This window comes from Oryzias latipes, chromosome 22 (genome assembly GCF_053564925.1).
Source record: "Oryzias latipes strain Hd-rR chromosome 22, Olatipes_Hd-rR_3.1".
Classification (NCBI taxonomy): domain Eukaryota; kingdom Metazoa; phylum Chordata; class Actinopteri; order Beloniformes; family Adrianichthyidae; genus Oryzias; species Oryzias latipes.
The window spans coordinates 185,909-201,713 of record NC_136258.1 but is presented as its reverse complement, the minus strand read 5'-3'; the positions used below and the strand labels follow the sequence as shown (position 1 = coordinate 201,713).

The 15,805-nt window shown below is 38.2% G+C and overlaps 1 long non-coding RNA gene across 1 annotated transcript; it reads right to left on the bottom strand.

The window, feature by feature from the left end:
- Positions 1 to 2,207: 2,207 nt before the first annotated feature.
- Positions 2,208 to 4,878, bottom strand: LOC111946855 (uncharacterized). The gene is made up of 4 exons (XR_002872638.2): positions 4,150 to 4,878; positions 3,252 to 3,432; positions 3,047 to 3,177; positions 2,208 to 2,871 (listed from the first exon to the last, which is right to left on the bottom strand). It is a non-coding gene; the product is annotated as an uncharacterized LOC111946855 (long non-coding RNA).
- Between the last annotated feature and the right edge of the window lie 10,927 nt (positions 4,879 to 15,805).

Below are 15,805 nucleotides of genomic sequence, written 5' to 3'. Positions count from 1 at the left end.
AGTAGTTCATTATTCAGTAAAAATCTGCTTACAATTTAGGAAACACTTTGATCTGTTAAGAATGAGCTTACTAGTCCCAATCGCACCTAATGTTTTCTTCCCAAGATTCTACATTTCTCAGGTGGCAACAACAAGGGCTGAAAACTCTCGATGATTTATTCTATGAAAATAAGTTCGCATCTGTTCAGCAGATATCTAATAAGTACAAACTTCCAACTTCTCATTTTTTCAGATACTTGCAGATTCGTCACTTTTGTTTCAGTTTCCATCCCAGGGTTCCCAGACAAACCACCAAATAATGATAATAATGAATGATAATAATAGGATAATGAATTCCGATCAACTCAAAAAAGAAAGCCATTTCAGCGATGATAGGTCTGATTTCATGTCTGGATACAACTTCAATGTCGATCATCAAAAAGGGTTGGGAGTCATCTTCGAATCAAAATGTTTGGACTTTTCAACTTACAAGGTGACAAGAAATTACACTTTTTTCACTTTTGAGTGAATATTGTACAGAAAAATTAGTTTTTCATTCAAAAGTGTCAAAACAGCGTTTTCAGCTCTAAACAACACTGTTTGGACTTCTCCATTTTACTAGGTAACAAGAAATAACACGTTCTTCAACTGCAAATGAGAACTTTGACGTATGAGTACATTTTGGCCACAAAAATCAGTTTTTCATTCAAAAGTGTCAAAAAAAGCGTTTTCAGCTCTAACCAGCACTCATTGGACTTCTCCACTTACAAGAGGACAAGAAAGAACAAATTCTTCAATTTTGAGTCCATATTGTAGATAAAAATCAGTTTTTCATTCAAAAGTGTCAAAACAGCGTTTTCAGCTCCAAACAGCACTGTTTGGTTTTCTCCATTTATTAGGTGACAAGATATAACACGTTCTTTGACTGCAGAATAGAACTTTGACGTTTGAGTGCATTTTGACCACAAAAATTGGTCTTTCATTCAAAAGTGTCAAAGAATCGTTTTCAGCTCTAAACGGCACCTTTTACAAGGTGACAAGATATAAATTTTCAGCTCTAAACATTACTGTTTGGACTTCTCCAAACGGGCGTATTTAGAAACTGAGTGAGTGAACCTTAAAACCGCGCAGGCGCAATTCTAACTGAGAAGTGATCTTGCGCGGTCAATTCCTTTTTGCGCGCTCATGTGGATTTACGCTCAGTGTTAAGGGGGCGTTTTTGTCACTTTTGGGGCAGGAACCTTTCTGGTTGATCTGATTGGCTGAAATTTTGCATGGCTTATCGGCGAGGCAGAGGGGTGGGACCTTCATTTTTCAGTGAAGGGGGGGGGGGGGGTTAACAGGCGGCTCTTGAGCTGCATGTCGCTCTCTGCCTTTTATCATATTTTCTATATTCAGTACTTTCACAACCATAGGCTGTGTCCGAATTACCGCCCTAACCCCTAACTACTAAAACCCTATATAGTGCGGCACTATATAGTTCTCTATATAGTTCTCTGAATTTTCAAAGCAATTCGGACACCCGTGCTCACTAGTTTTCTCTTTCGGGTGTTTTCAAATGGCGCTTGGCACGGAAACAAAGTGGCGCATTACCGCCACCACCTGGTCTGGAGGGGAACTACTTCTATTTAACGCGGAGAATGACACCCGTTTGTCAAATTAAAAAATATAATAAATATGAACATTTTATGAAGAGTATTTATGAATCTGCTGTGTTCTGATCATGGAAAATGTGGCTGATTTATAAATAATAAAATTACAAACACATTGGTGTAGATTTTATGTATTTGTTGATAAATAAACCCCCATGTTATTACTCCATGGCAATATTTATTTTTGTGCCGCTGAACGATTTATGGGCTTTTGCGAGGAGGCATTTTTTTCTGTAGTTTTCTCTTCTACCTTACTGAAAATAGCTTTATATATGAATCTGTCTGTGTTCCTGGCAATAATTCAACCGTTTTTCATGGGATCAAACCAAAAACGAGCAGATATGCAGCATCACAGGGCGGCAAGGAGAAGCAGGCGTCTCCGAAGATTTCCTATGGATGCCCTGGCCAGACATGAACAACTTGTGAGTTAAACTTAAAGTTTTTTTTATTAGTTCAATTTAAGCATTTGTCACTAATTGTGCTCAAGGTTACACAGTCTGCGTAAGAGTTTAAAATTCTTTTTCAACACTGGACTCTGAACTGTATAGTCTAACTACATGAAACACTTGTGAGATCAAAGTTTAGTATTTTTTATTCAGAGTCAAACCATATCACTTGTTTTAAACAAAAATACTTTAATTTTTAAATATTTATATAAAAATCCAAAAACCCAGCCAAAAAAAAACCATGAGATTTTCCAGCATTTATAAATACGTCATAAACTAAAATGTAAGACATCAGAATAAAATGAAACATTCAAAAAAATCCGATTTAATTTTCTCAATGAAATAATTATTTTTCTATTTTACAGGGTCTTCCACGTCTCTACTGCTTTGCCAACATAAAGGTGTCTGTCGTGGCCCTTCACGCTGACGGTCAGTCCGACACAAAACCAGACCGGCAGACCCGCAAATCGGTTGACCCGCAGGACCATTGAGCATCTGGTGGAGCAGCTTCGGGTTCCTCACACTCTGGGGGGGTGTACAGGAGACTGAGGTCCTGGTGTTTCTTTTCTGGCTGGCGTGTGGCGCATCTTACGGCGTGGTAACCAGGGCCTTTGACATGCCACGGTCCACTGTGAGCGGCAGACCGCATCCTCCAGCTGATGAGCAGGGTCACCCAGCATCCAGTGGGAATGAACTGTCATTAGTCACCTCTGGTTTTATAGCAGCTTGCTTGGTCTTCCACCTTCCAAAAGGTCGTGGGGAACATCGATGGCTGCCACTGAAGAATAAAGGCCCTAAAAGAAAATGCAGCTTGTTATTTTAACAGGAAGCTTTTTTATTCCATTCAACTGCAGGCTGTATGTGACTCTAAGCCAAATTTAGAGATATTTTTGTTGGGAATCAAGGATCAGTCCACAGTTCACAGGTTCTACGTAAAAGCCCAATTTATGTAAATCAAACATTACCCACCTGAATGATCATTTTGGGTGATGGTGGGTATCCCTGCATTGCTCATCCCATCACGCTGCTGACACCCTACAGGGAACCCATGAGGAATGCGGTTCAGGCCCGTTACAACCAGCACCACGCCAAGGCACACTCTGTGGTGGAGAGAGAGCATTTGGCAAATGAGGAGGAGAGCAATATTTCTGGGGGCACTGGAAGTAAAACCAACCTTTGCAATGAAAATCATTGCCTGCAGTTCAGTTCTGCACAATCTGTGTATCAGCGAAGGGGACTGCTTGGAGCCACAGATGTTGAGCCACAGCAGGAACCAGTAGGACGGGTAAAGAGGCGTCCGTCTGCGAGGACAGATCTCTGCTTTCCTTTTAGCTCCAACTGTGACACACATGACTCTAGAAGACCAGGATTTTTGTTATGATGTATAAAAATAAATGTTGACATATAAAACGTAAATGTAAATATGTACATTTGATATTTATATGAAAATCCTTTTGAGATTGTTAAAATGGCTCAGATTTAAATAATACATGTAAATAATTCATTTTTGTTCCTGCATTTATTAAACAAATGGCAAAAACGACGACGTTACATTTTGTGAACAATATTTTAAACTCAGGTAAGCTTAACAGACTCTCCTGTCACTCTTTGTCCCTTCTTGCTCTCTCCTCCTCTCCTCTTTCAACAACAACCTTTACCCCAAAATGACAACGATTACAGTTTAATGATAAATAAATACAAATCTGATCAAGTGTCTCTCACTCCCATCCGGCACGAGCTTGCCTGATAACAAACAGGCTCTTTCTCCATCCACAGATGGATCAGATTTTCCTCATCCTCGTCAGTCCCTACATATATAAACACATTTTAAAAATGTGTTAATAACTTATGACTACGGTTAGAACTCACTGTTTTTTGATGTACTATCAACAGCGTTTGTTTTTAGCCTTCAATGCTAATTCGCGCTAGCGTTAGCTTTAGCATTACCAAAATTGATGAGCTTCAAAACAATGTAGATAGTCGATTGAGGAATAAAACATATTAAACACATCATCTTACGTATTTATAAATATATTTTACAACATATACAAGATACTTTTAAATATACTTACATTTTTAAGTCCTCTTTCTAGCGCAACCGTCCGCCATCTTTGAATAATTCAAACGCAGTGTATTGTGGGTCACACGCAATGCATTCTGGTATGAACGCAGTGCATTCTGGGCAATATTCGCCGATCGAGTGAGCATCGATCCACACTGGTTTTTCGTAGAGAATTCTGGGAAATTTCTAGTGCACATGATTTTTGAACTGTAGATTCGGACAGCACTACAAAATGGCGACCGCACTATATAGTGCACTATATAGGGGTTAGGGCGGTAATTCGGACACAGCCATAAGGTCTTACATTTTCTCCAAAATGTACAGAGCGGCCCTAATGTGTTATTGCGTGAGCAGATATGTGAATAATGCAGAACAACTTCGTTTTGGAAACCCTGGAAATGCAAAGAGACATGATTATGAGGCATAGTTTAAACTGCAAGCTATCAGCTACGCGGAAGAACAAGGGAATAGAGCAGCTGCAGTTCGGTTAAATTAGATCTTCACAGATTCAGACTTCCTGCTTCTTCTGATAAAGTTTCAAATGTGTCAGCAAGTATCTCAATCATTTTGTATTAACACAGAGAGTGAACCACAAATGCATTTCTGAAGAAAAAATATGTTTTTTCCCCCCTTTTAATCAGAAATGTTCGTTTCAAGGTGTAAATGCAGACACGCAGCGAGCCGGCTGCCAAGGGACCGTCAACAAAGTGCAACCTTTGGCGACAAAAATCAGTTTTTCATTCAAAAGTGTTAAAATAGCGTTTTCAGCTCCAAATAGCACTGTTTGGACTTTTCTACTTACAATGTGCCAAGAAATAACACTTTCTTCAACTGCAAATTACAACTTTGACTTTTGAGTGCGTTTTGGCCACAAAAATCAGTTTTTCATTCAAAAGTGTCAAAATAGCGTTTTCAGCTCTAGAAGGCACTGTTTGGACTTCTCCACTTAGAAGTTGACACAAAATAACACTTTCTTAAGTTTGGATGCATATTGTACATAAAAATAAGTTTTTTTTAACTAAAAAAATGTCAAAAAAGCGTTTTCAGCTCTAAACAGCACTGTCTGGACTTCTCCAATTACAAAGTGACAAGATATAACTCGTTCTTCAACTGCAAATGACAACTTTGACTTTTGAGTGCATTTTGGCAACAAAAATCAGTTTTTCATTCAAAGTGTCAAAACAGCGTTTTCAGCTCTAAACAGAACTCTTTGGACTTCTCCTTTTACAAGGTGACAAGAAATAACACGTTTTTCACTTTTAAGTGCATTTTGTACAAAATAATCAGTTTTTCATTCAAAACTGTCAGAAATGCGTTTTCAGCTCGAAACGGCACTGTTTGGACTCTTCCAATTACAATGTGCCAAGAAATAACACTTTCCTCAACTGCAAATGACATCTTTTAATTTTGAGTCCATTATGGCCACAAAAATTGGTCTTTCATTCAAAAGTGCCAAAATAGCGTTTTCGGCTCTAAACAGCACTCTTAGGACTTCTCAACTTACAACATGACAAGAAATAACACATTTTTCACTTTTGTGTGCATTTTGACCACAAAAATCGATTTTTCATTCAAAAGTGTCAAAACAGCGTTTTCAGCTCCAAATAGCACTGTTAGGACTTCTCCACTTACAGTGTGCCACGAAATAACACTTTCCTCAACTGCAAATGACAACTTTGACTGTTGAGTGCATTTTGTACATAATAATCATTTTTTTCATTCGAAATCGTCAAAATAGCGTTTTCAGCTCTAAACAGACCTGTTTGGACTTCTCAACTTACAACATGACAAGAAACAACACCTTCTTCAAGTGTAAATGAGAAGTTTGACTTTTTAGTCGATTATGGCCACAAAAAACAGTTTTTCATTCAAAAGTGTCAAAATAGCGTTTTAAGCTCCAAATAGCACTGTTTGGATTTCTCCACTTGCAAGGTGACAAGAAACAACACGTTCATCCACTGCAGATGAGAACTTTGACGTTTGAGTGCATTTTGACCACAAAAATCACTTTTTCATTCAAAAGTGTCAAAGAAGTGTTTCTTGCTCTAAAAAGCACTGTTTGGACTTCTCTGCTTACTAGGTGACAGGATATAACACATTCTTCAACTGCAAATGAGATTTTAGACATTTGAGTGCATTTTGGCCACGAAACTCAATTTTTTATTCAAAGGTGTCACAGAAGTGTTTTCAGCTCTAAATAGAACTTTTTGGAGTTCTCCACTTACCAAGTGACAATATATAATACGCTTCTGAAGTTTTGAGTGCATTTTGGCCACAAGAAACAGTTTTTCATTCAAAAGTGTCAAAATAGCGTTTTCAGCACTAGAAAGCACTGTTTGGACTTCTCCACTTGCAAGGTGACAAGAAATAACACTTGCTTCACTTTTGAGTGCATATTGTACATAAAAATCCGTTTTTCATTCAAAAGTGTCAAAATAGCCTTTTCAGCCCTAAACAGCACTGTTTGGACTCATACAGTTACATCGTGACAAGATATAACACGTTCTTCATCTGCAATTAAGAACTTTGACTTTTGGGTGCACTTTGGCCACAAAAAACTGTTTTTCATACAAAAGTGTCATAAAAGCGTTTTCAGCTCCAATTAGCACAGTTTGGACTTTTCCACTTAGAAGCTGACAAGAAATGACACTTGCTACACTTCTGAGTGCATATTGTACATAAAAATCAGTTTTTAATTCAAAAGTGTCAAAATAGCCTTTTCAGCCCTAAACAGCACTGTCTGGATTTCTCCACTTGCAAAGTGACAAGAAATAACACGTTCATCAACTGCAGATGAGGACTTGACGTTTTAGTGCATTTTGACCACAAAAATCAGTTTTTCATTCAAAAGTGTCAAAGAAGTGTTTCTTGCTCTAAACAGCACTGTTTGGACTTCTCCACTTACAAGGTGACAATATATAACACGTTCTGAACTTTTGAGAGCATATTGTACTAAAAATCAGTTTTTCATTCAAAAGTGTCAAAAAAGCGTTTTCAGCTCTAAAATGCACGGTTTGGACTTCTCCACTTACAAGGTGACAAGAAATAACACTTTCTTTACTTTTGAATGCATTTTGTACAAAAAGATCAGTATTTCATTCAAAAGTGTCAGAAATGCGTTTTCAGCTCCAAATAGCACTGTTTGGTTTTCTCCATTTACTAGGTGACAAGATATAACACGTTCTTTGACTGCAGATGAGAACTTGGACGTTTGAGTGCATTTTGGCCACGAAAATCAGTTTTTCATTCAAAAGTGTCAAAATAGCGTTTTCAGCACTAGAAAGCACTGTTTGGACTTCTCCATTTACTAGGTGACAAGAAATAACACGTTCAAAAACTGCAGATGAGGACTTGACGTTTTAGTGATTTTTGACCACAAAAATCAGTTTTTCATTCAAAAGTGTCAAAAAAGCGTTTTCAGCTCTAAAATGCACGGTTTGGACTTCTCTACTTACAAGGAGACAAAAAATAACACTTGCTTCACTTCTGAGTGCATATTGTACATAAAAATCAGTTTTTCATTCAGAAGTGTCAAAATAGCGTTTTAAGCTCCAAATAGCACTGTTTGGACTTCTCCACTTACTAGGTGACAGGATATAATACGTTTTTCAACTGCAAATGAGATTTTTGACGTTCTGAACTTTTGAGAGCATATTGTACATAAAAATCAGTTTTTCATTCAAAATCGTCAAAATAGCGTTTTCAGCTCTTAAATGCACTGTTTGGACTTCTGCACTTACAGTTTGACGAGAAATAACACATTCTTCAATGTTAAGTGCATTTTGACCACAAAAAAGAGTTTTTCATTTAAAAGTGTCAAAAAAGCGTTTTCAGCTCTAATCAGAACGCTCTGGACTTCTTTACTTACAGTTTGACAAAAAATAACACGTTCTTCACTTTTGAGTGCATTTTGACCACAAAAAAACAAGTTTTTCATTCAAAAGTGTCAAAGAAACGTTTTCAGCTCTAACATGCACTGTTTGGATTTCTCCACTTACACTGGGACAAGAAACAATACGTTCTTTACTTGCAGATGAGAAATTTGACTAATGAGTGCTTGTTGTACATAAAAATCAGTTTTTCATTCAAAATCGTCAAAATAGCGTTTTCAGCTCGTAGATGCACTGTTTGGACTTCTGCACTCACAGTTTGACAAGAAATAACACATTCTTCACTTTTGAGTGCATTTTGTACAAAAAGATCAGTTTTTCATTCAAAAGTGCCAAAATAGCGTTTTCAGCTCCAAATAGCACTGTTTCGACTTTTCCACTTACAAAGTGAAAAGAAATAACACTTTCTTCAACTGCAAAAGACAACTTTGACTTTTGAGTGCATGTTGTACATAAAAATCAGTTTTTCATTCAAAATCGTCAAAATAGCGTTTTCAGCTCTTAGATGCCCTGTTTGGACTTCTGCACTTACAGTTTGACAAGACATAACACATTCTTCACCTTTGTGTGCATTTTGGCCACGAAAATCAGTTTTTCATTTAAAAGTGTCAAAACAGCGTTTTAAGCTCCAAATAGCACTCTTTGGACTTCTCCTTTTACAAAGTCACAAGAAATAACACTTTCTTTACTTTTGAGAGCATATTTTGAACATAAAAATCAGTTTTTCATTCAAACTCGTCAAAATAGCATTTTTAGCTCTTAGATGCACTGTTTGGACTTCTGCACTTACAGTTTGACGAGAAATAACACATTCTTCAATGTTAAGTGCATTTTGACCACAAAAAAGAGTTTTTCATTTAAAAATGTCTAAAAAGCGTTTTCAGCTCTAATCAGAACGCTCTGGACTTCTTTACTTACAGTTTGACAAGAAATAACACGTTCTTCACTTTTGAGTGCATTTTGACCACAAAAAACAGTTTTTCATTCAAAAGTGTCAAAGAAACGTTTTCAGCTCTAACATGCACTGTTTGGATTTCTCCACTTACACTGGGACAAGAAACAATATGTTCTTTACTTGCAGATGAGAAATTTGACTAATGAGTGCATATTGTACAAAAAAATCAGTTTTTCATTCATAATCGTCAAAATAGCGTTTTCAGCTCTTAGATGCACTGTTTGGACTTCTGCACTCACAGTTTGACAAGAAATAACACATTCTTCACTTTTGAGTGCATTTTGGCCACGAAAATCAGTTTTTCATTTAAAAGTGTCAAAACAGCGTTTTAAGCTCCACATAGCACTCTTTGGACTTCTCCTTTTACAAGGTCACAAGAAATAACACTTTCTTTACTTTTGAGTGCATTTTGTACAAAAAGATCAGTTTTTCATTCAAAAGTGCCAAAATAGCGTTTTCAGCTCCAAATAGCACTGTTTCGACTTTTCCACTTACAAAGTGACAAGAAATAACACGTTCTTCAACTGCAGATGAGAACTTTGACGTTTGAGTGCATTTTGACCACAAAAATTGGTCTTTCATTCAAAAGTGTCAAAACAGCGTTTTCAGCTCCAAACAGCACTGTTTGGTTTTCTCCATTTACTAGGTGACAAGATATAACACGTTCTTTGACTGCAGATGAGAACTTTGACGTTTGAGTGCATTTTGACCACAAAAATCAGTTTTTCATTCAAAAGTGTCAAAGAAGTGTTTCTTGCTCTAAAAAGCACTGTTTGGACTTCTCTGCTTACTAGGTGACAGGATATAACACGTTCTTCAACTGCAAATGAGATTTTAGACGTTTGAGTGCATTTTTGCCACGAAACTCAGTTTTTTTATTCAAAGGTGTCACAGAAGTGTTTTCAGCTCTAAATAGCACTTTTTGGAGTTCTCCACTTACCAAGTGACAATATATAATGCGCTTCTGCAGTTTCAGCTCTAAACAGAACGTTCTGGATTTCTCCACTTACACTGGGACAAGAAACAATACGTTCTTCACTTGCAGATGAGAAATTTGACTAATGAGTGCATATTGTACACAAAAATCAGTTTTTCATTCAAAAGTGTCAAAACAGCTTTTTTCAGCTCTAAAGAGCTCTGTTTGGAGGACTTCCGGTTTGGCGAGCATGCGGTAGGACATGTTTTTTTCTTCTGCCCGCTACTTTTTCATCTTAACTCCACGAACGGACGTTTACAACGCCTAGCAGCATCTGAGCAGTGAAAGAAATCTCCCTGATTCTATTTTCTCCCAAAATGCCACCCAAAAATGCTAAATCGGCTGAAAAAACAGCAGAATCGTCTGATCACAGCGCCTCTTCGGCTGTTAGCAGAGCAGACATAGCTGCGTTGCTAGCCGAACACAGGTCTACAATTCTTGCTGATCTGAAAACAACGTTCTTTGACGAAGTGAATGGAAAGCTCGATGGATTACAAAAGGAGTCGGAGCGCCACGATGAACGTTTGACATCATTGGAGGAAAACACTGAGTCACTAAATCAACGTTTATCTAAAGTGGAGGCTAGCTGTGCCACGCTACAAGCTAACGACGAAAAGCTCAAATCCAAGCTAGCAGACATGGAAGGGAGACAACGGCGGTCTAACGTGCGATTAATAGGACTTCCAGAAGGGATTGAGGGTCTTCAGCCATCCAAATTTTTTTCCCAGCTGCTCCGAGATGTTTTTGGAAGGGATATTTTCCCCTCACCACCTGAACTGGACCGGGCTCATCGAAGCCTAGCTCCGAAGCCTGGTTCCGGGGCCAGACCGCGCGCGGCCATCCTTTGTTTTCACCGGCACCAAAACAAAGAGCTGCTGATCCGGGAGACCAGGAAGAGAAGAGAGCTGAAATACTTGGATAAACTCTTTCGGATCTATGAGGACTACATCCCTGAAGTTGTTGGCCAAAGGAAGGAGTACAGATCAGTCATGTCAGAACTGTATCGGATGGGATTGAAACCCTCGCTGCTTTACCCAGCGCGGCTCCGCATCACCAAATCTGATGGCACGCGGCAGAGCTTCAGCTCCGTGCTGGAGGCTGAAAAGTTGGTGAAGGATCACAAGACGGACTAATTAAATAATTTGAACGTGGGTGAAGTATTAAACTTTGTTCACTTTTAAATCGTGATTTAGGCTTTTTCAGCCACACAGCGGTTTATATTAATGACTGCCCCCTAGCGTGCCTTTTGACCTGGATCACGTTGTGATTCTTTTTGGCTTTCCGGCCACTTGGTTTTTAATTTTTAATTATTTATTTAATTTATTTTTATTTTTCACTCATTATTACCAGAATACTTTGGGTGTTATCGTGAACATTCTATTTTCTATTTGGGACAAATTTTCTATTTTTTTTTTTTTAAGTTTTAAAGGTACTGCATACATATTTCAGAAATATTTGCAATTCACTGGGATGCATTCTTTCAGGTATATCTTTATTTTAAATCAGGGCATAGAAGTGTTAAGATTTAGTGTGGAAGTTTTGTATTTTGATAGGGTAGGTGTGCTGTTTGTTCTAACAGCTAGTATCACCAGGGTGTTCTGGGGTTTCGGGGGAGGGGGATTTTTAATGCCATGCTGTCAACATTGAACCAAAGTTTTATTTCTGCTTTCACTATCTCAGCCAAAATGTGCATTTATGACTGTACCTCGACTAATCACTGTGCTAACTGTTGTAGTATTCTTTCTTTCTTTTTTCTCTTATTGGAATATATTTAGGCTTTAATGGCTTGTTTTGTTGATATTGTAACATGGAATGTCAGGCCTGAACCACCCAGTTAAAAGATAAAAGCTCTCACTCACTTAAAGAATATGGGTACCGGAATAGCATTTGTTCAGGAAACGCACCTTAAAAATGTAGACAATGCCCGCTTGAGAGGTGGTTGGGTTGGATAGCTATTTCATTCGACTTTTCAGGCGAAGGCGAGGGGAGGTGCAATATTAATAAATAAGAATATCTCTTTCACCCCCTCCTCAGTCTTAGCTGATCCCAATGGTAGATATGTAACAGTCACAGGTTTACTCTATAATCTTAAGTTCACTCTAGCCAATATATACGCTCCAAACACTGACAATCCAAATTTTTTCTCTCGTATTTTTGAACGACTGCCATGTTTAAATTCACATTTTTATGGGCGGAGACTTAAACTTGTGCTTGAATCCAGAAATGGATAGATCCTCTGTTAAACCAGGATACGCAATACCCAAAGCCGCTTCCTACGTTCAGTCTTTCCTCTCTACCTATGGCGTCTTGGACATCTGGCGTTTCCTGCATCCACAGGACAGACAATACTCTTTTTTCTCCAATGCTCACAAGACCTACAGTAGAATAGACTATTTTCTAACGGATAATAAACTGACCCCCTATATTCAGGCATGTGATTATCGACCAATTGTAATATCAGATCATGCACCATTGGTACTTAAATTAAAAATACCAGGAGTATCCCCACCCAGACGGCACTGAAGATTCAACTCTCTGTTGCTGAGTGACGAATCATTTTTGAAATTCATCTCTGATCAAATAGCCTTGTTTTTGGAAATTAATTTAACACCGGATGTCTCCATAGCATCGGTTTGGGAAGCCTTAAAGGCATATCTTAGAGGTCAAGTGATCTCTTATGTAGCTAAAAAGAAACGAGACGCTATCGCTAAACAAAGAGATTTAGAGAAACGGATTGCAGATGTGGACAACAGACACTCATTAAATCCCACACCTGATTTGTACAAAGAACGTCTAAAACTTCAGGGAGAACATGATAGGCTCACTTTTCATTCCATAGAATACCTACTGCTTGAAAACAGGAGTAATATTTACGAACATAGTGATAAGACAGGAGAGGTTCTAGCAAGACAGTTGAAGGGTTCAAGGGCCAAACAAACTATAAGCGCAGTGACAACGAAAGCTGGGGAGACGGTCATAGAGCAACAACAGATAAATGATGTCTTCCGAGACTACTACTGCAATTTATATAGTTCGGAGGACACCTGTAATTCTGATCTTCTTTCTAAGTTTTTTAGACATCTACATATACCAGCGGTGTCTCCGGAGGATGTCTCTGTCTTAGATGCACCAATACAACAGCAGGAGATAGTAGCAGCTATTGAATCCCTGCAGCCACACAAATCACCAGGTCCAGATGGCCTACCAAGTGAATTCTACGAAGCATTCTCTGAAAAACTGGCTCCAATGTTAGCCAATGTATATACAGACTCTTTTAACAATGGTGTTCTTCCAAGTAGTCTAAATCAAGCATGCATCACATTACTCCCAAAAACAGACAAAAATCTCTTAGACTGTGGTTCTTATAGGCCCATCTCACTTCTTAACTGTGATTATAAAATCTTAGCCAAAGTTCTCGCATGTCGTTTAGAAAAAGTGCTGCCTACCATTATATCTTGTGACCAGACTGGTTTTGTAAAAGGTCGGCGATCCTTTTTTAATATACGTCGTTTATTTAACATTATGTATACCGCCAGTATTAACGAAACTGAATGCCTTCTCTCCATGGCTGCAGAGAAAGCTTTTGATAGAGTGGAATGGATTTATTTGTTTGAAACTCTGAGAAGATTTGGACTTCGTGGACCCTTTTTATCCTGGATTAAACTGTTATACTCATGTCCCTCAGCCATGCTCCTTACAAATTATACATATTCCAAACCGTTTAGACTACATCGTGGTACTTTCAAGGCTTTCAAGTACTTTCAAACTTTCAAGGCTGTCCTCTAAGCCCCCTTCTCTTCGTATTAGCCATCGAACCATTAGCTATCGCTATAAGAAGCCATTCTTCCATCCATGGTATAGTAAGGTGGGGCAAAGAACATAAGCTAGCTCTTTATGCCGACGATCTCCTGCTGTTCTAATCCAGGGCTGAAACAACAATCCCAAATATCGTAGACCTCCTGACAGAATTTGGTAAAAGTCTCAGCATACAAACTCAACCTACACAAATGTGAACTGTTGCCACTGAACACTTCAGAATTAATTTTAGGAAGCATCAGTCTGCCCTTCAAGATTGCCAAAGAGGGGTTTTCATATCTTGGAATTAGACTGACGAGAGACTTTGGTGATCTTTTTAGAGAAAACTTGCAAACAAACGTGCAGCAGGATTTCTCTAAATGGTCACCCCTCTACCTCTCATTAATTGGTCATGTAAATGTGGTTAAAATGTCAATATTGCCCAAATTTCTATACTTGTTTCAGTGCCTACCAGTATTAATTTCGAATGCCTATTTTAAAAAGCTTCATTTAATAATTTCGTCATTTATTTGGAATGGTAAAAAGGCACGTTTACGTAAAGAACATTTGATGAAACCAAAGCAGGAAGGTGGTCTAGGTCTTCCCAATCTTCGCTACTATTATTGGGCTGCCAATCTGTCTTGCATTTCCTTCTGGGGGGAAATATTCAGATGGTGCTGGGCCAACATGGGTGGAGATGGAAAGACTTTCTTCTAGCCCTATTTCTCTGCTACAGGTAATTTGGGGCATCTCTTCCTTTAAGCAAAAACATGTCGTTTAGCAATCCAGTAGTTCATCATTCAGTAAAAATCTGCTTACAATTTAGGAAACACTTTGATCTGTTAAGAATGAGCTTACTAGTCCCAATCGCACCTAATGTTTTCTTCCCAAGATTCTACATTTCTCAGGTGGCAACAACAAGGGCTGAAAACTCTCGATGATTTATTCTATGAAAATAAGTTCGCATCTGTTCAGCAGATATCTGATAAGTACAAACTTCCAACTTCTCATTTTTTCAGATACTTGCAGATTCGTCACTTTTGTTTCAGTTTCCATCCCAGGGTTTCCAGACAAACCACCAAATAATGCAATGGATGAGATCATGAATTCCGATCCACTCAAAAAAGAAATCCATTTCAGTGATGATAGGTCTGATTTCATGTCTGGATACAACTTCAATGTCGATCATCAAAAAGGGAGACATCTTCGTATCAACATGTTTGGACTTTTCAACTTACAAGGTGACAAGAAATTACACTTTTTTCACTTTTGAGTGAATATTGTACAGAAAAATTAGTTTTTCATTCAAAAGTGTCAAAACAGCGTTTTCAGCTCTAAACAGCACTGTTTGGACTTCTCCATTTTACTAGGTAACAAGAAATAACACGTTCTTCAATTTTGAGTGCATATTGTAGATAAAAATCAGTTTTTCATTCAAAAGTGTCAAAACAGCGTTTTCAGCTCCAAACAGCACTGTTTGGTTTTCTCCATTTACTAGGTGACAAGATATAACACGTTCTTTGACTGCAGAATAGAACTTTGACGTTTGAGTCCATTTTGACCACAAAAATTGGTCTTTCATTCAAAAGTGTCAAAGAATCGTTTTCAGCTCTAAACGGCACCTTTTACAAGGTGACAAGATATAAATTTTCAGCTCTAAACATTACTGTTTGGACTTCTCCAAACGGGCGTATTTAGGAACTGAGTGAGTGAACCTTAAAACCGCGCAGGCGCAATTCTTATTTTATTTTTTTTTTTTTTTTTTTTTTCCAACTTGTCCTGTCCAACAGCTAGGCAGACAGATGAGAGCTGAGGGCCTCTTGGGTTGGACATATTTTACTTTAACAAGAGGGGTTATTAATCTTCAGACAAACCAAAGGTATGTCTGAATAAACCCCTTTTGTAATTGAGGCCAAACTTTATTAATTTCAAACATGTCTGAAAATCTTTGGTGTTGGACCGGACGGAAAAGGAAAGAGGGGAAGAAGAGAGAGGGACGTTAGAGAGAGGGGGGGTAGGGGGTGATAATAGGAGGGGAAGGGGAATAAGA